Here is a 23,610-nt window from a genome sequence, read left to right as displayed (position 1 = left end):
GAGAGGGAAGTTCTACTCATGATGTCACCTAGGGTAGATTCAGGCGTCACCTAAACCCTTTAAGGAGGAGCTCTGAGGTGGAGCCTGGATGTGCAGATTCTTTTTTGCTCTCAGAGTAAGTCCAGAAAAAGCTAATGCTGAACACCACTTTAGCTAGTGAGAGAGATAAAGAGACAAAAAAGTACACATTTTTAGAACTCTTTCCCAGTAAGATTATTTTCCCCCTATTTGTTACTATTTGTTAGCACCTGTGATTGACCGGGGACTTGTAGATTTGACTCAATCAGAAGTGGCCTCTAAAATATTCACTTTGGAAAGAAAGAAGGCTCTGATTGGCAACTAAGGGCCCCACACTGCAGTCTTGACTGTACTTGCTTGCTGGGGTGCCTGGGGAGCCATGGAAAGTTCCAGCATCCTGTCCCATCTCCTGAAACCCTGCTGTGATGGTCTGGGGTGACACATGCCCCCAGAGGTTGGCTAAACTTTTTAGGCTTTGTAGGGCGTAGCATCCCTTATCCCTACATCTGAGTCACTACTTCATGTAATTTGCATAAATTCAGGCTATGTTTCTATCCAAGACTAATCTTTATAATTAGGTAAGCTGCTATATTATAGTAAACAAACATTGACCCTTAAGTAGATAATTGGCTTAATTGAAACAGTTAAATGATTATCCCCAGGAGATCATTCAGCAAAGCCATTCTTGTTATAAGAGAAGGAGTGACACAGAAAAGTGGAATGAATTTGTGGCACATGAGAAGGAATTTGTCACTGTCCGCAGTCTACTAGACCACTGGAGAAGGCAGTTTTGTTGCTTGTTGGTGTTCCACACTGGTCTCTATTGTTCAGAATCCAGGACAGTGGACAGGGGAAGGGGAGGTTATCTTCTACAATGGCTGATTTACCGCTGTGGGCAGTGGAGGTCTACGGAGGCTCCTGGAAGAAGAGGGAGTAACCGAGAGGTATTAGGGGAGAGATGCTGTGCAGCAACAGGACCTTTGAAGTCACATTTATCACAAGACTGTTGGTGGGTGTGTTAGCTTTTCATTGCTGTGACAGAATACCTGAGATAATCAACTTATAGAAGGAAAGCCTTGTTTTGGTTCATTGTGTCAGGGGTTTCAGTCCACAGTCATTTTGGCCCTGTTGTTTTGGGACTGTGGCAGCATAGTACCTCATGGTGGGAGCACACAGTGGAAGAGGCTGTTCACCTCATGGCGGCCAGCAAGCAAAAAATGCCAGGGACCAGGGTTTCATATTGGGCATCCCCTTTAAGAACCAGTGACCTAACTTCCTCCCACTAGGCCCTACCTCTTAAAGGTTCCACCGCCTCCCAATAATGCCACAGGCTGGGGACAAAGCTTTTAACACTGGGCTTTTGGGGTACACTCCAGGTCTAAACTATAGCAGTAGATGTTCTGAAGGGCAATATTCTGTTTTCCTTAGACCTTGATAAAGACATAAACTCTTTCTGTCTACTTTTAGTAGGTAGACTGGTGTTTCTAATACCATTCATCAGTTATGTCAGTACAGCACTGTGTTTTAATGGGTGCTTAGTTCAAGGGCTGGATAAAGAATGCCTGAACCTATTTTTTGTGCAAAAACCTAGGAACTTTTGAACTATAAGAACACATTTTAATACAATTAGGTTCTCTTACGTGTGAGAAGTAATGCGTGGCTATGGAAATGAGAAGTTCTAAAGTTCTAGGCCTGAGTTTGTAGTGAATACGAATCTCCCTTCCCACCTCCGATCTCCTGGGCCCATTCCATATGGCCCCATTGTTAGTAGTGTTATAGTTATGTCCTGTATAATGATATTTCTGTTAACAATGGACTGCATACACAACGGTTGTCCCATATAATGGAGCTGAAAAATTCCTATCACCTAGTATTTTTGCTCTCTTCTATATTTTGATGCACAAGCACTTACATGTGTTAAATGGCCTGTGGTATGCAGTGCAGTCATGTGCTATGGTTTGCAGCTGGGAGCCATGGTTTACCATGTAGCCTGGGTGTGCGGTAGGCTGTGCCATCTAGGTTGGTGTGAGTACAGTCTGATGAATCGACCACAAGGAAATGGCCTAAAGACATACTCCTAGGATCTGTCATTAAGTGACACACGGTCATATTTGTGCCACCATCCAGACTTGCCCATGACTTTATGAACATATCTCTCAGTAGGTCCATTTGCATTACCATCAGAAGCCCTCTTAGCAGAGGGACTTGAAGGTTGATTCCTCACAGAATGCTAGAGCAGATCTTGGACTAATACTTGGGTCCCAGGACATAAGATTAAAATCAAGGGGCAAGGGTGCAAAGATCACCACTTCCTCCCCTGAATGTCTATAAGACTAAGGCCAAGACAGAGAGAACCACTGTCCTGCTGAGACTCAGACCCTGGGAAATGAATTTGGGACCCTGGCAGGTGAATGCAGATGTGAGGCACAGTGGGAGAGTAGACATGCTTTATTCAGAAGATTCCATAGGCCTTTTTTATATGCAGGCCAAACAAAGAAGGCACATTGCTAACAGTTACGTAAATGAGAGCATGGTCACAAGCAGGTGCTTATGACCTCGAGTCCATATGCTGAATCAGGGTGTTCATAACCTTGACTATGTATTAAAACACAACTGGTCAGAAGTCTCAGAGAGGGAAACTAACTATAGCCATCTTGGGCCTGCCATACACTATGCAGGAATCCCCTGGTCTAATCCAGTGAGCCTGGCAGAAGGTAGATGGGGTATGATCCAGGGAGGCCATGAAGGGGCAGGACTGGAGACACCCCTTATCTCCACACCCTTATATCTCCTCTTCCCTCTCACTCACCTGCTGCAAGCTTCTCCTTTCCTTCCATTCCTTAAATGTGGGTGCTCTCCTAGGCTTCACTCTGGGTTTCTTGTCTTCTCAGAACACAGCATGACTGGGGCAGTTGCCTGAACCCAGGCCTGTGGCTTCAAGGGTCAGCAATCAGCTGGTGGCTTATGCTTGTGGGTTTCGAGCTCTGATCCTTACATCTGCCACTTAAACCCGTCCACAGTGATGCTCAACCCTAATAATCCCATTTTCCTTGCTGACTTTCTGCTTTACTCCAAATGCCTCCCCAGAGCTCCAAAGCAGGAACCAGGAGACCGCTCACTCCTGCCTCATTTCGTCAGGCTTCAAGTCCTGCCAGTCACACTTCCAACACCAGTCTGCCCTCTCTGGGCCCAGGTACACTGCCACGTCCTTCTCTTGGATGCTCCTGTCCAGTGCTCCCCGGTCTCTAGCCTTCCTGTGACCATTCTAAATTAGAAACGTCTTCATTTCATTATTCCATTTAGAACAGTGTGTGCTTTCTGTTTCTATTCTGATGGAACCCACACAGCACAAAGCCTATTTTCTCCATTTCTACATTCCAGGCATTTTTGAAATTCTGTGGTTCTGAAAACATGGCCTGCTCCCTCCTGCCTTTGCACTGACAATTGTTCTCTCTGTATGGCACATTCTAGCCTTCTGCTATGTGCCTGCATTGCCTCTTCTGCTTGGCCTCTACTGTCACTCAGGCCTCCCCTTGGGACGGGGGTCCCAGGGTGCCTCATGTGTTTTCCACGGCAGTCACACACCTGCACACACTGCTGGGCAGCATCCTTGCCTCCCAGAATCTCCCCTTGCATGTGAGAATAAAGCCACGTATCTGACCTTCACCACTGATTCTAAGTTCCGGGACATCCAGATGGTTTATTAGTAGCCATGCCCAGCTGAGACTCCATAGGACTTCGGAACTGTGAATGGAAGCAGAATGAGTTAGGATGTGGAAAAGTTCCCCACCCACCCCGGAATATCCAACAGCAGCATCTCTGGTCTGGGATTCCTCATGGTGTGTAGGCTGGGACTGTCAGGAGTATTCTTTGGTTGAATATTTAAATGCCCCAATCTGACATTCCTTCCTTCTTCCTCCTTCCCTTCCCTTGCTCCTTCCCTTTCTGGTAATGGGAGAGAGGAATGAGTCTGTGTCATCAGGAGATACTGCAGGCACATAAGCACATCCTCTGCTACCTGCTCCTTCACTATTCCAAAGACAAGTCTCCTCGAGTATGACAGAGTGATTCTGAATTTATCCACCTTTTCTGCTTAGTGACCTGAGCTGCTTCCCTTGGACCATCCGCTACTAACTATAGTCTGACTTTACGATGGTCAAACGCACACCCATTCCATCATTCTGCTTTTCACTTTTAGTACAGCAGTCAACAAATTACTTGATACATTCAACACTTTGCTATAAAATAGACCTTGCATTAGATGATTTTGCTCAACTGGAGGCTAATGTGAGTGTTCTGAGCATGTTTAAGGGAGGCGAGGCTGAGCAGTGACATTGGGTAGGTGAGGTGTAGTAAAGCATTTAATGCTGTATGAAATCCTGGGATGCAGCTCAGTGTTGAGCACTTACCTAGCATGTATAAAGCCCTGGGTTCTATCTTTAGCACTGCAAAAACAAACAAATAAAAGCACCTTGGACTTTGATATTTTCAACTTAACAAGGGTTTTATCTGGAGGTAATCCCATTATAAATCAAGGAGTAGTGATAATTTGGCTTCTCTGATTTCTGTCATCCTGGGCTTTTCTGTGATAGCTTTGCTGGTATGGGGAAGTGAACATCTGTCGATCTAGTTGTATTGGAAGCTGGGGATAATGGAATCCATTTAGGCACCAGGTAATGTCTGTGGGCAGCCTAGATACTTACCATACAAATGTCAACTACTGCATGTATGGATTTGAGGCAGTGATGCATACAATATAGCAGAGTTTACTAAATGTATGTTCTGTGTTTCCTCTGATATGGAATAGTAAGAGTACACATGTTGTGTGTGTATGGGGGAGCGGGTGTCTGTCAACAATTTTAATATCCAGTGAACTCCAGATAAAGGGGATGGGAAGGGGCCTCTGGGGTGCTAGCGATGTTTCGGTTTTTGTTCAAGATGCTGGTTGTATGAAACCATCAGTTTGCAAAAATTCATCAAGCTGTGTGATATGTTTGGTTTCCTACATCACATGACACTTCAGTTACACAACGTTTTTAAAAGTAATGCTTGACACTGAAAACTCGGTGACCTAGAAAATAAAGAGGGGCGGATCCTGATCTGTCAGTTGGGGGTGGTAGAACCAGGTGAAACCAACCACAAACAAGAGGGAGAACACCAAAGGAGGGTTGAACTCCAATTAAAGGGAGAGAACGCCATCTTCCATGACACTAGGATGTTGCCATGCCTCCAAGTCGCAGCTGAAGAGAAGAGCTGCCTGAGGTAGGGAATACTGGGGGAGGTGGGGGAGCCCAGGCACACCTTCAAGGGCCAGACCCAGCAGGTTCCTGAGCTCATGTGGCCATGGTACCAGACCCAGCAGGTACCTGAGCTCATGAAGGAGCCAGGACTGGGTGTAGCCAAGAGCAGACAGACATCTCTGGAGGAGGCAGGCTGCTCTGTGGGAGAACAGACAAGCATGGTGGGTGGACAGCCAGCTCTGCCACTGCTTAGAGTAGAATGAATGCCCCTGTGGCCATACTGAGGACTGGTGACCAGGCAGGGTTGTAATGTGGACTGAAGATTCCAACTTTTCCCAAGCAGAGACAGCTCCCAGGGTAGGAAATTTGGCAAAAAGTTCACAAATCAGGATTCACATGAACTCCTTCTCAACAATGTTCCTCAGCTACAACTGGTCTACTATGGTTGATACCCCACATAAAGACTATTCATAATCAAGAGACCCAGGCAAGAGTAAAAATGGAAAGCAATTGATCCACAAGAGACAGGTGAAGAACAAGTACACAGAGTAGTGCTGGAGGTCGATGAGAATATCAAACATGTGCTTCTCCTTGAAATGCAAAGAAATGTAGGACAGCTGGGGAGTTTGCCCTCAAAGAAAAGGCCTGGAGGCAAGATGTGGCGACATGAAGTGCGTCAGCTCGTCAGGGTTAGGAGAACAGCAAAAAAGGTGTGCAGACCAGAATCCTGCTGGATGAGCACCTGGAGGCGGACCTGTGCCTAACTGAAGGGAAGAACTGGGAAATTGGGAGGCGATACAGAGTTCCTGTTAGCGTACAATGAGGGCTGGATTGTGTGGAAAGTCCAAATATGGAACAGAATGCAAATGCTATAACATGACAAGTTAGGGGTTCTTTAATAGCCATAGAAAGTTGGCTCCAGGACTCTCGTCTCCAGTACCAAGAATCCATGAATTTTCAAATCCCACATATAAAATGGCATGCAATCCACTTTATGGATAACTAGAAAAGAAGAGCTCAAAAACTCCAAGTACAAAGTAATGCCAAGGAAATGGAAATGTTGTTTACCCTGATCTTATCAGTGCACATTGAATACGTGTGTTGAAATATCACACTGTAATCCACACACATGTACAATGGCTATGGGTTAATCGAAAAATTTAAGTATGTTTAAGGAGATGGAAATGTTAACTACCCTGATTTGATCATTACACATTATACATGTATATCCAATTATCATAGCACACCCCATGAATTAGTACAATTAAAATAATTAAAAACTTGCAAACAACAGCATGGTGATTTCGCAAAACTTTTGCACATCCTTTTGCACACTTTAAATCATCTCTAGTTACTTATGATGCATAATATAATGCAAGTGCTGTGTAATAGTTGTTACCCTGCATTGTCTGGAGAATAGTGGCAAGAAAGAAGTGTGCACAAGCTCAGTACAGATGAAAATTATTTTTCCAAATATCTTCAATTTGGGTGGGTCAAATCCTCAAAGGCAGAACTCATGGATACAGATGACTGGCTATCATTGCTTAACCAGCAAGAATTTGGAGAGGAAGAGAGAAGAAGAAGAAAGAGGAAGTTGGCATAACTGCTGTTTTCCTAGTCTTCCATGTTGTGAGGACACCAAAGCAGGTTTTGAAGTTACAATTCAACATTTACTTGTTAAGTATATTATATAAGGTTTTAAAGATACTGCATAAGAAAGATCTGAAAGTTTTCCAATTATAGGAAAGGAAAGACACATATGCCCCATACTGTTGTCCAAGTATTCACAGGTGCTGAGTGTACAGGTGACAGCTCTTTTGGGGGGGAAATGAAGTACTACCTTATGAAATTTTGAATAAATATGCCACTTCTCGGAATTGATCCATATATCTACTTACGCAGAACTTGGGCAAAAATGCTCATGGCATGTGGGTTTTGTTGGTACAGATGCAAAGAGGCCTCCTCCAGAGACATCTTTGTGTCCCTGATGGCTTCATGTATTATCTTTCTTGTGATTTGCATTTGGTAACAAATCATTACAGTGAAATTACTTTTCTTTCCCCATTTCAAGCTGTACGACCTTGGAAGACCTTGAGTTTCCCATCTTGGTTATCTCATTAGCAAGTTGAAAATTACACTCTTTCCTATTAGGGACTGCTCCAGTTACCATGGATTGCATAACAAGTTACCTAAAGACACAGCAGCATGCAACAACTGTTTATTTATGTTCATGGATTTGGTGGGTTTGAATTCAGATGGGACCTCAACTGAAAGACACTGGAGCAGGGGCCTCACTCGTGCATGTGTCTGGTGACTGGAGCTGGCTGTTGGCTAGTGGCTTAGTTCTCATACATGCCATCTCTCCATGTTGGCTAGCTGGGGCTCCCTCAGCATGGCAGCTGAGTCCTGACTTCAGGCATCCAGGAGAGGTGGCAAGCCAAGTGGAAATTCTATGGCTTTCCCCACCCCCAAATATCTTTGGAAGTTGCATTCTGTTGGCTTAGGCACTGCATTCTGTTGGTTTAGGCAAGTAGTCACAAAGTTCTGCCCACGCTCCAGGGAGGCAAAATAATTTTCTAGAGCTGCTAGTACATAGTACCACGTAATGGGTGACTTAACAAAAAGAACTAATTTTCTCACAGTTCTGGAGACTCGAAGTTGGAGATGAAGCAGTTAACAGGGTTGGTTCTTTCTGAGACTTCTCTCCTTAGTTTGCAGACAACCATCTTCTCCTTGTTATCTCTCCGTGTGTGTCTGTGTCCTAACTCCTCTTCTTATAAGGACACCAGTCATACCAGACTAAATATGTTTAATCTTCATTACCTCTTTAAAGACCTACTTCAAATACAGTCCCCTTCTGAGGTCTTTGGGGGTTAGAATTTCAACATATGGATTTGTGGCTTGGGCCACAGTTCAACTCACAACAGGACAGAATGTAGATCTTACTTCTTGAAAGAAGGTTAGGATCACACTGTAAGAAACATTTGCAGATGGCTCAAACCAATGGTCTCATACTTTATGGGGACATCATAATGCAATCTGACCTGGATGGAGGTAAATAATGACACAGCACTGTGCTGGTCTAGCAGGGCAGTAACTTACTGCAGTCAAGGAAGGCCCCTGATCACAGGTCCCACACATGCCTGCCCAGGAGGATCTGCTGAGTCCTTACCATGTGTAAGATGTACATGTCTGGGATTTTGAGCAGGAATGGAAGTGACCTTTGGAACTGACCTTGAAGACAACCTCTGACTTCCATTCAGGGTTTTTGTTCCTATTTCTCATGACAGAGGGCACACATCTAAGCTGTTGAAAAGCATCTCTTGCTAATGAAGTCTTGGGCGCTGTAACATGAGGTACTCCCATGAGTGCGAGCCTACTGACTGCCCACCTCCAGCACCTGCACCTCTGGGCTGGACCCTTTCTGGCTTCAGCATCTGATTTGCCCAAGTATTCAGTGGACTAGAATGTGGAGAATGAATGCCCTACCTGCAGCTGTGCCTTCCATTAGCCACCGTGGGAATGACCCCTCCGGCCCCTCTGGCCCCAAGCCCTGCTACCTGCCCCTTGTTGCACGCTGAAACCCAAGAGTTCTCCAGCAGGGTCAGTCTCTAATGAACCACAAGGGCAACTGGATTTACTGCTGCCCTTCCTATCCCCACCCCACACAGTGCTCCAGGGATAACCTCCCAAATCTACTGCCTGCACTTGGATGTTATCTCAGGACTGGTTTCTGGAGGAATCAAACCAAGACAGATACTGGCTGATTATGGGCAGGGAACACAGTCAAGGCAAGGTCACTGGATCCCTCTAAGGTTTGAAATCATCTTCTGAGTTATCTGCCTCTCATCTGAATGTGAGTGAATGCACAGGCTCCCCAAATCAGCTGGAGCCCCTCAGGAGCTCCCCACTGGGACTGGGCCCTGCAGCTTCATGGCTGGCACTGCATCACGGAAACCATAAAAGGGAGCCTGACTAAGTGGTCCTCCTGCCCTCTCTCTAATGCAGCTTTGCAGATGCGGTCTGTTCAGTGTCTGGCCCCCGCGCTGACAGCAGGGTGCTTCTCCATTACCTTTACCTTCCTGGCCAAGGAAGCAAATGGCGTGGAATCCGCATATGGAAAGTCATTCTGACTCCGGTGATTCCCACCCTAGTGTCCTGTTGTGGCTGCTCTGGTGATTGGTCAGCTGGTTTCTATGGATGATCCTCCCTGACACCTGCATTCTGGTGATTCTCAGCTTGCTCATGCTCCTGGAATGTCCTTGAGTCCAGGGTGCATGGGGACAAGCTCCCCTGGGGCTCCTTTGGAGACAGTCCTCTCTCTGGTTGTGCTGATAAAATCAGGCTGCTCCTGAGGCCACAGAGAGGGACAATACTAGGGTACCCTCTGCCCTTCCCAAGGCCTTGCGTACACCCTTCCTCTCCCTGGAGCCCAGGATGGCTCCCTTCTGGAGAAGGCTGGCCCTGCCTGGCTGCAGTGACTCCCATCCCCAGGGCAGCCTTATATTCCATGCCTTCACCAGGCTCAGACCCAGGAGTTCCCCTGGCCTGGCGTCTCCCTTTGCCCACCAAGGCCTCCTTTCTCCCCTCCCAGGCTGAGTTTACCACTATGAACTTTTGTTTTGAACTTGGGTTAGACTTTTCTCCTGACCGGTTTCCAGTGCTTCCTCTGCTGACTTTCCTCCCTTTGTGGGTTCTCAGTTCTGGTCACTAGGAGCTCAGCATTCCATCAGTGCGTGTCGGTGACCTGGGCTGCCTGATAGGACTGAGGGGACACCTGTGGGTCCACAGCACCCACCCCAGCTCTGTCCAGGCAGAACACACTGAGCCTCTTTGGCTTTGTGGGCAGCTCCCAGTCTGGGCACAGAGGTGATGAAACCAGAATTGGTGACCAATAGGCACCAAGATCAGGGGCTCAGCCACAATCACCCTAAACCAAACAAAAGCAAATCTTCAGCTCATCGGGAAACGGCCAACCTGAAGAACAACAGAAGGAGTGTCTCTCAAAAATGGAATGATTTTATTTTGGAATGAGCAGATTACACTCTGGAATATGTGCCTCGTGATGGGTCGTAGGCATTTGGGGGGAGGCAGAGGAAGAGGGCCAGGGTTTCCAAAGGTAAAACAGGGAAGGTTATGTAAGTTGTTTTGAAACAATTATCCTTGGCAACAAGGCTCAATAACAAGGGTGGAGTCCGACCAAAGTTGAACAGGCTGCTGCAGGGTAGCTGTTCTGTTGAAGTGTTCTTTGCATACGGTGGTGGTGGCTCTGTGCAAGCCTGGGTTTCGGAGAGTTCTGGTAACAGTTTTCATTGCAAGCATGTGTGCATGAGAGATGTCCTCTGTGTGCTCCCGACCCCCTCTTCTTAGGGCTGCTGTGTCTCCATTCTGCTATTGACAAAGGGTCACAAGGCAAAAAACAGACCCGAAGAAGGGAGTCATGCCAGACCTTTCTGAGGGGTGTGCTTCTAAAATTGAAGGAAAGCACAAGATAAAGAAACGAGGCCACTGGGTCAGCCGATGAACACATTTGGCACTTAGGAGCCGTGTTTATTCTAAGTTGGTGAAGAATTTGGAAATGCTGCGCCGGGTCAGGATTTGGAGACTGAAGTGCTTCAAGGCTGGAATGCTTATAAAAGCGATTAAAATAACTTTACAGAATTTGCCTGGAGCGGGGAGAAAGAGCCTTCATGAGACTCTGGAGGTGGGAATTCAGAGGCTTCTCCCGCTCCGCCTGAGAGCTGAACGCCCTCTAAGGAACCTGTGAGTCTCTGCCACAGTCGGCAGGGCCAACAGCGATGATTAAACATTTAATCAGACACATGATACTTTGTTGTGTGTTCATTGTGGCTACAGGAAAGGGTGCTGTAACAGATCTTTAAATAGCAAACCCGCGGCTAAATTTCACTTCATCCATCAAAAGCCACTGCTATGCCATGACCTAATTTTAACTGCTTATCAATTCCCCAGTGCTTGTTGGTTGATGTAACTTTGATCCTCTGATGCTAGATGACTTTTGTGCTGAATATAGCTAGAATTTAATATGAATCATTTGGATGGCTGCCCAGCTGAGCTCAACAGAGAAAGAGAGCGATGGAACATTCAGGCCACCGAGGCAGATGACAATAGAGATACAGGCTTCCTTATTCCTGGGAAATCAACTTCATTTCGCCAGGCATGTATTTCAAGCACATTATCCCTGGACCTTTATTTCCCCTCCTGAACAATGAGACTCTTCTCACGGCAAATACACACGGGAGGCGATTACACACTGGCACTGCCAAGATCTAACGACAGTGTCAATAATTGCAAGACATTTCAAATGAATGTTTTCTAAGCAAATCATTGCCTTCTCAAAGGGCTTTTATTTCCACTTATAGAGCGAGCAGCTGAGATGCTAAGGAGGAGCAGGGAGCATTCTGATGGTCCCCTCCTCCCCCTAGTGTCTTAGGTAATACCTCTCGCCTCTTCTGCTGTCTGACTTTTCTTTAGAATTTTGAGATTTCCTTCAGTGCTGTCCCCCTGGCTCTTCAGAAGAGCCCTCTGTGTCAAACACAACCCTCTGCCACCCACTCCGATTGCCTTACCCTGGTTGGCGTCGTTTCTAGCCATAAAACAGTCGTGTGGCTTAAGATCCCCATCTTCTGAACTTTGCAGGTAAAGTTACAAGATGGGAAAACTGGCAAGGTTTGCTGAGGCACATGGGCCTCCTGGATGGGCCTCTAGCCACAAGACTTTTTTTTTCCAGGCCTAGAGGATCTCTTTGATTTCTTTAAACTTCTTCCAGGGGCATAACCACTGCTTGCTTAAAACCTCCTCCATTCCTGCATTGGGGTGGTGGGAGGAAACAAAGCTTAAACCTGGCTGGGCTACTAGTTAGCAGTTTGATGGGGGAGGAGACCAAGCCACCAATCCCAGAATGCCTGTGGGCATCACTGCAGGTGAATCTTGCTTGTGACATCTCTTCAGCTATAATCAGTGTGTGCATTAATCTGAAGAGGAAGATGCTAAGTACCCTACTAATGAGTGGTGCCTTTAATGAATATGAGGTGCCTTAAGATATCCAGGAGAAAGTTTCCTTTAAAGAGAGACAGTAAGCGGTTGTAAACAAAGCGGTAACAGACTGAAATTAATTTAACCAAACTTACATGCAGACAGTTCAAACCAGCTTCTAGGTCTCGTGGAAAATGTTAAAGCAATTCTTCCAGTCCAGTCTGGGGACATCGGTGGCTTGATAGGAACAGAACATTTGATTTCCCACACAAACATCTTAACCATACTTAAATGACTCCTTTTGCAATTTGCTTGAGTTTCCCATGCTGGGGAAGGCACCTCGATTCCTGACCCCAGTTTGTAGGGAATGTGGCCTCAGGGCTGCTTTGGCTTCGTGCTGGGAGTGAGGACGAGTGTCCAAGGGGGAGTGCCTGTACAGAGCCAGCTGCATGTGGGAGACTTCGTCCTGAGCAAATCACACAGCAGGAGAGCAGGGGAGGGGCAGGAGGGTCACTTAGATTAGAGAAGGGAATCCTCTGTGTTAATGACTCCAGGACCAGCTGGCCATTGTTCAGAATCATTGGTCACAGTTCAGGCTAAAGCTGTAAAGCCCTCCGTGGACCAAAATGGAATAAGATGGTGCATAGTTGGAGGCACAGATGATAAATTCCCCACTGTGTCTATTAAATAATGGTAAAAGTGCTGATTTTTTGGTTTTTTTTGGTCTCAAATTCTTGAGATTGAGGCTTCCCAGAAATGAAAGGGTTTATTGCACAGATGCTGGTCAGAAAAGGAGCAGGCCCAGGGACAAGCTTCACCACTACCTGAACTAAGGTCAGGCCGGAGCCAGAAATGCGGGCCCAGAACCTAGAGCACTTTTATAATGGAAATGGGGGGGGGGCGGTATAAGTTGTTCATATTAAACCTGCGCGGCTGAGGCAAGGCGGCTTCTGAACAGGAGCACAGTCCCGGATGAGGTTCTTGTGCTTCTGGGTTGGTTGGGGTTAATGTTCTGGACAGATCATCTGTCAGCAGGATGCTGGTGGCACCTGGTGGCGGGTTGGCCACCTGGGGCTGTAAGTCAAGGTTTCAATAGACATCTGAAATGTCCAGCCATCTTTTGTTGGTCTGGCCTGAGGCTCTAACTGATTAATTCCCTTTATCTCTTCCTCCTTCCATCCTCTGGCCTTTGTAATTAAATTTAGGACATCTCAGAATTTCTCTTTTGTCATGTTCTAAAACCCTGGAAATCTTCAAAGTGCTGTGTCTTTTTATATGTTAATGACTTGACCGGTGACCAAGGGTCTGTAGGTGGCTTCAGAATGGGAGCTGGTCATAAGAAAGATCAAGTCCTGCTTAGAGGAAAGGGGCCCCTCCCTACCACCTCTGGGAGGGGTTGAGGGCTGAGTTGATCACCAGTGACCAGTGATACAATTAATCATGTCTGTATAATGGAAGCTCCATAAAACCCCAAAGTCACAGGCTCCAAGAGCTTCCTGCAGCTGAGTGCACACAGGTTTTGGGGATCATAGCTCTCAGAGGGCACAGGGGCTCTCCCTCATCCCGTGCCTTGCCCTAGGTATCTCCTCATCTGGTGTCCATCGATATGCTTTTATGGTCATGGACATCCTTTATAATATGGTCATGGACATCCTTTATAATAAAGTGGTACATGTAAGGAAGCGTCTCCCTAGTTCCAGGCGCTTCTCTAGCAAATTAATTGAACCTAAGAAGAGGGTTGTGGGAACCCCAATTTGCAGCAGGGGTCATAGGCAGGGGTCAGGCTGATGTCTGAAGTGTGTGGTGGGTGGGTGAGGGTGGGTGGTCTTAGGGGCTGAGCTCTCAATGCCATCTCCAGGTAGATGATCTCAGAATTGGATTAGCGCAGGCCCAGATGTGTCCTCTGCAGGACAGATTGCATGCCTCACGTGAAAGCTCTCCCCCCACCCCATACACACAAACACGCACATTTGGTTGCAGAAAACTTCTGTGTTGACTACTGGCTGTCAGATCAGAGGGAACCTGTCCTTTTCTGCAGAGTTGGTAATTTTCTATTGACAGTCCTCAGGGTGAGCTTAGATTTGTGTGGAAAGCCCAAACCATCAGGGTGGGCGATCCTCCCTGAGGTTCCTGCCATGGGGAAGGGGCTGTAGACTGGAATCTAGTGGGATGCACTGGATTAATCCATCTCCAAAATCGTACAGACAGATGCAACATCCAGCAGTCCTCAGCCAAGAGAAGGCGAACCACGAAAGTCAAAGTCAGGACCTCTCTATTCCCCTAAGTCAGGTTTTCGTTAATTTACATACTATCTAGGTAGCAGATCCTTCTGTTATGGCTCAAGTATGGAGGCCCACTCAGGCCAAATGTAGTCTCACTGAACACCAGCTCCCTGACCTCATCAATTCAGTCAGAAACTACTCCAGCCTGTGTTTCTCCACCAGAATCAGAGACAGACCAGTGGAGGAAGTCTTCTGGGAAAGCTCTGGGTCCCCCAAGTCCCCTTAGCTGAGCAGTCAGGTGAGTCAGGCTCCTGCTAGCTCCTCTTCCTTCTTCCTTCTCTTTTGTGCATACACAAAAATGGTATCCTAGCCATGACTCCAATCACATGGTGGTTCCCACTCGGAGGTCATCTGTCCACTGCCCCTACTCACCCTGCACACAGCCCTCCCCTGTGCACATGCAGGTGCAAAGGTGACTCTGCAGTGCACATTCCACTTGAGTGCATCAGCAGACCCTGGTGGACATCACTGTCCCCTGCACTAGAACAGGGTAAGGCAGGGCAAGCTTATTTATCTGTCATGTCGAGTTTTGAAGATGCACGTGGAATTGCCGTGGTGCAATATTGAACACCTGGGCCAGAGGCAGCCACTAGAAAAGTTTTTACTTCCCGGAGAGGTAACTTCTCCAAACCAGACTGCCTGAGATGAGTTCTTCCTGAGAGCTTCGCACGCATGGACAGCAGGTGAGAGATGCGTCCCAGCTCACTACAGGATGTTCACGGTCCTGGCTCCGCTGAAGTTTGTGACAGGGGAATGTTTGTTTATTTTGCAGCACTGGGGTGTGGGGCAGGCCCAGGATGGCTCTGGTTAGACTCCCTCACTAAGGCTTCCAGCCAGCTATGTAGTCAAGTCATAAACACCCTGATTCAGCATATGAACTCAAGGTCACAAGTATCTGCTTTGAGCATGCTCTCACTTATGAAGCCTCTTGGCATTAGGCTTTCTTTGGGCCTGCACATAAAAGAGGTCTATTAGAAAGACTCAGTGGGCTGCTGCCACCTAATAAAGCATGACGACTATCCCAACTGTTCCTTGCATCTTCTTTCTTACGCCAGGGTCCTGAATCTGTTTCTCAGAGTCTGATACCCTGCAGCACACAGGGATGGAACCCAGGGGAACTCTATCACTGAGCCACATCCCTTGCACTTTTTATTTTTAATTTTAATACAGGGTCTCATACATTGCTGAGGCTGACTTCAGACTTGTCATCCTCCTGGCTTAGCCTCCCGAGTCACTAGAATGACAGTGAACGTGCGCCATCGTGCCCAGTTTAACATCAGGATGTGACTCTGTGGCCTGTAGCTCCCCTGGGGCCTGTGTAAGAACACACACCTATGGTCAGCCTCTTGAAGACCCCACTAGGACTTGTAAGAGGCTTCAAGGTTCTTGATGCCCATTGGCATGCACAGGCAGAAGGGGTGAATAGGTCCACAGGGACCTCCGCAGCCAGCTGACTGCTTTGGGGGGCTCAGGACACATTCTGTGCTTTAAGGACAACCTGGCTCTGTCTCCTCCCTTCTCCAAGCATCATAATAATGTGCACCGTGTCAGTGAGGCACCCGCCCCAAAGCATTCCCTCCTCTGGGAAATGATTGATGGCTGGCTGGAGGGTCAGAGGCTGGTGCAGAGTGATTCAAATATCAAATTTTTAGCAAAGCCTTCTAGCGGGACAACATTTCTATACATATAACAATCAGATAAACAGAGTCACAACAGTATCTTCTAGGAGGAAATGTAGTTTTATTCTGGTTAAGCTGTAGCTTGACTTCTCCATTTTATTTGTTTATGAACATCAGAAAAAGGACACCAAAATGCCACGGTCACCTCATGGAGCACAGAACAGCACGTCACAGATCTCCTCTGCCTTTTGAAGCGCGTCCTCTCCTGGGGCGGCACACCCTGAAATCTAACGTGGTTGGGAGAGCTGAGAGGGACCTCTCTCCTGCAGAGCACTGGAGAGGAGCTTCCGCCTCTCCCAGGGGCCCTGGTCTTCCAGAAGGACCATCTCTTCAGTGACATTTTCCTTCCTTGGGTAATCAGAGCCCTGCAGGAGCCTAATCCAAATTAGAGAGAATTACACTCAATCACACTAATTCACGGGGCGGCTTCTGGGGCTCCTGGCTGCGGAGGCGGTTTCTTCAGAAGCCACGCTATTCTGGGGAAAGGTAGAAAAGGGAGGCTTATGAAATTTTCCTACTGAAGGCTAAATTTATCAAATTCCTCCAAATACTGGCACTTTGAAGAGAAGAAAGCTTGCTTCCCTGCAAAGTTGGCCCCAACACAGCACGGTATTGCTGTTTGCAATAAAGTGGACACCCTGGGGTTCACTTAGGAGAAAGTGACCAGAATGGCAATCATCAAGAATGCAAGTAGCAATAAATGTTGATGAGAATGTGGGGAATGGGGTACACTCAGGCAATTCTGGTGGGACTACAAATTGGTGCAACCACTCTGGAAAGCAGTATGGAGATTCCTCAAAATACCAGGAATGGAACCACCATGTGGTACAGCTATTCCATTCCTCGGTATATACTCAAAGGATTTAAAATCAGCATACTACAGAGACAGCCATATCAATGTTTATAGAAGCACAATTCATAATAGGCAAGCTATGGAACCAAACTCTGTGCCCTTCAACAGATGAATGAATATAAAAAATGTGGTATATATACACAATGGAATATTACTAAGCCATAAAGAAGAATGAAATGATGGCATTTGCTGGTAAATGGACAGAACTGGAGACTATCATGCTAAATGAAATAAGCCAGTCCTAAAAAGTCTAAGGTCAAGTGTTTTCTCTGATATGTGGAAGCTAATTCACAGTAAGGGGTGGGGAGTAGATTAAAAAAAGAACAGGAAAAAGATTAGTGGAGTAGACAAAGGGGAATGAAGGGAAGGGAGGAGAGTTGGGATAGGGAAAGACAGTGGAATGAATCCTACCTAACATTCTTATGTACTCATATAAATATACCAGTGAATCTCATCATCCCCGTACATCCACAAGACACTCATTTAAAAAAAAAATTATAAATAGCAGAGAGATCAGTAGAGGGAAGGGGAAGGGGAAGGACTGGGGACTGAACGACAAAAAATTCTATTCCATGCTTTTATAACGATGTCAAAATGAACCCAATTGTTATGTATAACTAAAAAGAGCCGATAAAAAAGAAGAAAAAACAAAGAAGAAGGTGGCACCTGGTACGGCCCTTCAAGGAGACGGTGGAACAGGCTGGCCCTAAATTTTGGCTGGAGGATTTCCCGAGGGCTGGGGCACTGCCTCCCGGCGCCGGCACCCACCCCTCTGCTCCAGGCGCGACCCGCCCTCTGCCCCCGCAGCAGCAAAAGAGCGGAGAGGATGGGTGCGCAGCGCGGCCCTTGGCCACTCCGGGTTGGTCACCGCCCCGAGGTCCCGGCGCCCTCTCCAGGAGGCTCCTTACTGCTTTGGGCCGGCAATGCAATTTCAGTGGCTGGGGTAGATTCAGGCCTGAAGCAGGAAGGTTGGGGTGAGAAAGGCAGATGTGCGGTATCTCTTCAGGCAGAACGATGGGACAACTTGAGAAGCTGGGTAAGAATAGGAGGAGATGAGTTTATATCACAAAAGGATTTTATGAGCACAAAGCACATGGATTCCAAGTTTTAAGACTTTGGCAGAGGAATAAATGAGACCCAAATCTCTGGTTTGAAAAAATGGAGCAAACCTCTCACAAAGCAGAGGCAAGAAAGAGCCAGTGAGCAATTACCAGCAGGAAGACAAGAGATTCCAAATTCAGGATGCCACGCCTGAGGAACAGGAGTCTGGTATGGAGAGAGGACAGATGGACAAGGGATCATCAAGGAACCCGTGCAAGAGAGACCTGACTCCAACAGTCTCACTGACTCTCAAGCTCCATGAAAGAATCAAGCGCATCTTTGAATGTATTCTAGTGATTTTCCTGGTAAAATAAAATAAATAAACCTATAAGCTTTCATAACTTTTTTAAAAAGCAGGTTATATACAAGAAAAAATTGGATAAGATTCACATCAGATGCTTCATCAATAACATTGGAAAAGGAAAAGAAGTTCTGTTATCCAAATAAATCATATTAAAGAAAAATGGAATTCATGTTCCAGAACCAAATGTTATTGGGACCTGTGTAGCCTCAGAAAGTATAGTTATGTCCATTATCTGAGGATAATATGAAGAAAATACTTTAACTGAGCTCATGGTGGTCAAGAGTTCTGGACCCACCAGGAAGCATGAACTTGGCCCTGCGGATGTGATGTTGAAGTTGATTACTGGTACAGTGAATGTCCAAGTGTTGGCTAAGGGTTCTTGACACAGAACATTCTGGAAGGGAAAGTATCATATTTTCTACTATTTAAAATCTTTAAACATTAAATACCTCAGCGAAGCCAGAAGTTAGGGTTGTAGTGTTATGTGTGGTGATGGGAAGGACAACTAAGCTGTGGGGGTCCAGGTCACCACAGGCAGAGTGACAGGCCTCTGAGAATTCACATGTTGAATGGGAGGGAGGGGGAGGGGGTAAACACCTGTGTAGGAGAGTAGAGTTGGTATTAGTCCATGTTGATGTGATTTCAGAGAAGTAGTAGGTGTGATAGTTAATTTTATGGGTCCACTTGCTTGGGCTAATAGGAGCCCAGATATTTGATGAACATTATTCTGGATGCCTATGAAAGTGGTTTTTGAATGACATTTTTGAATAACATTTTAAGGGTACCTTGAGTAAAGCAGAAGGCCCTCCCCAAGGTCAGTCCAAGGCCAGGATAGAACCAAAAGGCTGACCTCCCCAGGAGTAAAAGGGAATTCCTAAAAGTTGGGACATTAGTGGTTTTCATTTTTTTGGACTTGAACTGCAACATCGGTTCTTCGTGGGCCTAGAGCCTGCTGCTGGCCTTCAGACTGAACTCTGCCATGGGCTCTTCCTGTTCTCGGGCCTTCACACATGGTCTGGGATGCATCATTGACTGTACCGTCTCCAGCTTGCTGACTCATCCTACAGATCTTGGGGCTGGCCCACCTCCAAATTGAGGGAATCAATTCCTTAAATCCCTTTCTATATGAACATATTCCATAGGTTCTGTTTCTCTGGAGAACCCCAAATAATTCTGTGAGTTTCATTATCTGTGAACAGTGATGGCGTATGATTTTCCAGATGAGATTACAAAAGACATTGCAGTCTCCAACTTGGTCTCTCTCTTGGATATCTGACTCTTGGCAAGGCAGCTGCCATTTTGTGGGGACACTCATACAGTCCTACACGGAGGCCCACAGAGCAGGGAGCTGAGGCCTCCTGCCAACAGCCAGTGTCCGTAGGCCAGCTCGAGAGTGCTGTCTTGGATGCAGATCACTAAGTTTCAGTGAAGGTTCCAGATGCCTATAGTCTGGCTAACTACTCTTTCTCCTCTCTCTTAAATAGTTTTTATGAGGTATACTTTACTTAGCATAAAATTCACTCATTTCAAGCACATAATTCTATGATTTCTGGTAGATTTCTGGAGTTGCTCATCCATCACCAGGATCTAATTATAGAATGCTTCTGTCATGCCAAGAGAGCCCTCTACCCACCCCCCACACCCTGCAGCACCAGGCAATTGTGAATTGACTTTCTGTCTCTATAGATTGATTTTTATGGAAATTTCATATGAATGGAAGAATACAGTATTTGTGTTTCTAAGACAGGAGGAAAACAAAAGGGTTTTTCTTATTCATAGATATTTGTTGTTACTCACTTTTATGTATTCCTTATTTTAAATTGAAGTATCACAATGTGTTTTGTGGCTGCCTATTAAAATCCAGCTAACATCTTGACTAAAACCACATTCGAGACCCTGACTCAAAGCCCTCCAAGTAAGTGGAACCTGCACACCTCACTCACACAAGTTGTGAGATGATAAATGTTTGTTGTTGATTTTAGCAACAACAGAGGACTCACACATCAGGGCAGGTGAACAGCACAGGAGACTAAGTTCCTCTGATACTCAGTGTGCCGTTACATATGACTCCAAAGTGAACATTTGCTAAATTGTCTACTATTAAATGCACTGACATGAGAAATGATATCTTCCCATTGTACAGATGTGCCTTGATTTATGATGGGGTTACCTCCCCACTTCTATAACACCACTGTGAATTGGAAATAGCAGAAGTTGAAAATGCTTTTCATATACTTAACCTATCAAACACCCTCGCTCAGCCACATGATGCACGACTGTCCTGGCTGTTTTTCCTTGTGATCATGTGGCTGATTGGGAGCTGTATTTTGAGAGCATATTCTACTGCATATTGGTAACCTGATGTCAAAATCCCAATTCTAAGTGGATGCTGATACATAACAGGGGTGGGTAAGGGAAGAATGGAGGAACTTTGGATTGTGTAGAGGGAAATGAGGGGAGGGGAGGGGCGGGGGGAAGGAAAGATGGTGGAACGAGACGGACATCATCACCCTGTGTACATGTATGATTACACGAATGGTGTGACTCTACATCATGTACAACCAGAGAAATGAGAAGTTGTGCCCAGTTGTGTACAATGAATCAAAATGCATTCTGCTCTCATGTATAATGAAATAGAACAAAGAATTTAAAAAGTTTAAAGTAAAATTTCTACTGAATGTGTATGACTTTCACACTGTGGTAAAGTCAAAAAAATCCCATCCAACCATTGTTTTAAGTTGGGGACTCTGTATTAGCATGTTCTACTAATGGCATGAAATTTACCCTGCTTTCCTCAAGTTTTAAAGTGAGTCCAGATCAGAAGAAGGAATCCTCAGTTTAGTTTTAGGTCCAGGCAACAGGCTGGATGAACATGGAAGAAATTCAATGGTGGACAGTCACAGGGGCACCCTCGTCCTTGGGACAACTGAAGTAATTTGCTCTGTCAATCTGGAACAAGCTTCGCTTGGTCAGATGGGGCAGCCGTAATGCCCAGGACTCTTCTCCAGCCCATCCCAACCTGGGACACTTGATGGACAAGCCTCTTAAAGTAGCTAGGCGGGAAGGAGGAAACAGGGAGGTACAGATTCAGATTCTGAGTTGGCCCCAACAGGGGAAGGAAGAGGCTCACAAACTCATAAGTGAGTGAACGGGTCAAACTTTGTGGAATGCTGTAAAAGAAGAGCTGTTGGTGAATGGCATAAATAATATATAGGTAGTAACTCTGAATGGCCTCTGGAGTGTGATTTATTGCTTGAGGATGTTTGGGGCCCATGTTCTCATTTGCTGAAAGCCAGTGATTAAGAGATCCACCTCAAATCCAATAGAAGGAGTGGTTTTGGCTGTGGAAAGGATATTTAAGTTCTGAGAGTAAATATTGAAACCTTTATGACAAGAAATTGTTTGTGACTATGCAGTAGCCATTATTCACCAAACTCCTGAATTCTCTTATCATTTTTTCATGTCTTTCTCCTTTTACTTGGTGTGTATGAATAATCAGTAAAATATTTCCCTTTATATATATATATATATATATATATATATATATATATATATGGAAATATCATGATATTGGAATTCCTTTAAATTTATAATTTCTTAATATGTTTTGTTCCATTTTTAAAAAATGAGATGTTTTTATTTTGAGATAAGTCTCGATTCACAATAATAATAATACACAGAGATCCCATGTACCCTTTACCCAAGGTGAGATTTTCAAAATCTTGAGCATTGGGTATTTTCACTTATTTTTTTTTAAAGGCTGCCTGAAAGGTTTATACTGATGGTGGTTAATGGGCATATCCTTAATAACTAATAAAATTGAACATTGATTTTCATGTGCTCCTTTACTTTTTGAGGTACAGGGGATTGGACCTGGGGGTGTTCAAACACTGAGCTATAACCCAAGCTCTGTTTTATTTCATTTTATTTTTTTAAATTTTGAGACAGGGATTCACTAAGTTGTGGGGGCTATCCTCCTGCCTCAGCCTCCTGAGTAGCTGGGATTGCAGGCTTGTGCGCCGCACCTGGCTTTTATGCAATTTTTGCCATCTGCATATCCTCTTTGGCAAAATGTCTCCTATCTTTTGCCCATTTTCTCATTGGCTTGTTTGACTTCTCTTTGTTTTTGATTTACAGCATTCCCTATACATTGCAGCTTCAGTCCTTTGATGGATGGATCTGTGGCTTGTGGATATTTTCTCCCAGTCTCTTACCAAGGTCTTTTGAGGAGCAAAAGTTTTTAATTTTGAACGTCAACTTTTCCCTCTTCTATATTATGCTTTTGATGTCGTTCCTAAGAAGGACATTCCAAGTCTCAGATTCCAAATATTTTCTCTGATATTTTCTTCTTAAGGTTTCATAGTTTTATATTCAAGTCCAGGATTCATCTTGAACAAATATTTGTAGAATTTTAAGTTTTAGGGCATGTATAATTTTCCACCCGAGAAAGTCAAGCTATTGATATTCTCTGTGAAATTTTTTTTTTGGTTGGTGCTGGGGATTGAACCCAGGGGCCTTGTGCGTGCACTCTACCAACTGAGCTGTATTCCCAGCCCTCTAGGACACTTTTTTGCACATAATCTAATTCCTACTAACAAGAGTCCCGTGTCCCTCCCAGGAAAGGAGTGTGTACTGTGGCTGCCTCATCCTGTCCATGCTGACAACTAGGCTGAGTGTCTTTGCTTTCTTGGTTACCTCTTTGTTCTGATGACTGCCAGCCCTGTCACTCACAGAACTGCCACATGACTCACTGCAATGAAAAGTCAAAATTTTCGCTTCACAGCTGTAGAGTTAGAACCAGTCACCAGTTAGCACCCCTGAATTTGCAACTCTCAGGACATCTTTCTCCTTGTTTTTTTTTTTTTTTTTTTAAATCTTTTTTAGATGTTGATAGACCTTTATTTTATTCACTTATTTATATGCAGTGCTGAGAATCGAACCCAGTGCCTCACACATGCCAGGCAAGTGCTCTACCACTGAGCCACAGCCAAGACCCCTCTCCTTGCCTTTTTTCAATAATTGAAAACTGATCCGTTCGCACAGTGTTAGCCCATTCTGGTGTGAGAACTTCTATTTGCTTATCTATTCTCAATTCTTAAAAAGCATTTGAAGAGCAGGGGCTGGAACATCTTTTTACTAG

At 45.5% G+C, this 23,610-nt stretch overlaps 2 long non-coding RNA genes across 2 annotated transcripts; both read right to left on the bottom strand.

The window, feature by feature from the left end:
* Positions 1-684: 684 nt before the first annotated feature.
* LOC124965582 (uncharacterized) lies at positions 685-12,661 on the bottom strand. Its single transcript, XR_007105203.1, has 3 exons — positions 12,407-12,661; positions 3,680-3,762; positions 685-936 (listed from the first exon to the last, which is right to left on the bottom strand). It is a non-coding gene; the product is annotated as an uncharacterized LOC124965582 (long non-coding RNA).
* On the bottom strand, positions 10,260-12,088 carry LOC124965583 (uncharacterized). The gene is made up of 2 exons (XR_007105204.1): positions 11,846-12,088; positions 10,260-10,726 (listed from the first exon to the last, which is right to left on the bottom strand). It is a non-coding gene; the product is annotated as an uncharacterized LOC124965583 (long non-coding RNA).
* Positions 12,662-23,610: the final 10,949 nt, after the last annotated feature.

The sequence above is a fragment of the Sciurus carolinensis genome, chromosome 15, assembly GCF_902686445.1.
Source record: "Sciurus carolinensis chromosome 15, mSciCar1.2, whole genome shotgun sequence".
Classification (NCBI taxonomy): domain Eukaryota; kingdom Metazoa; phylum Chordata; class Mammalia; order Rodentia; family Sciuridae; genus Sciurus; species Sciurus carolinensis.
This window is presented reverse-complemented; position numbering and strand designations above follow the sequence as displayed.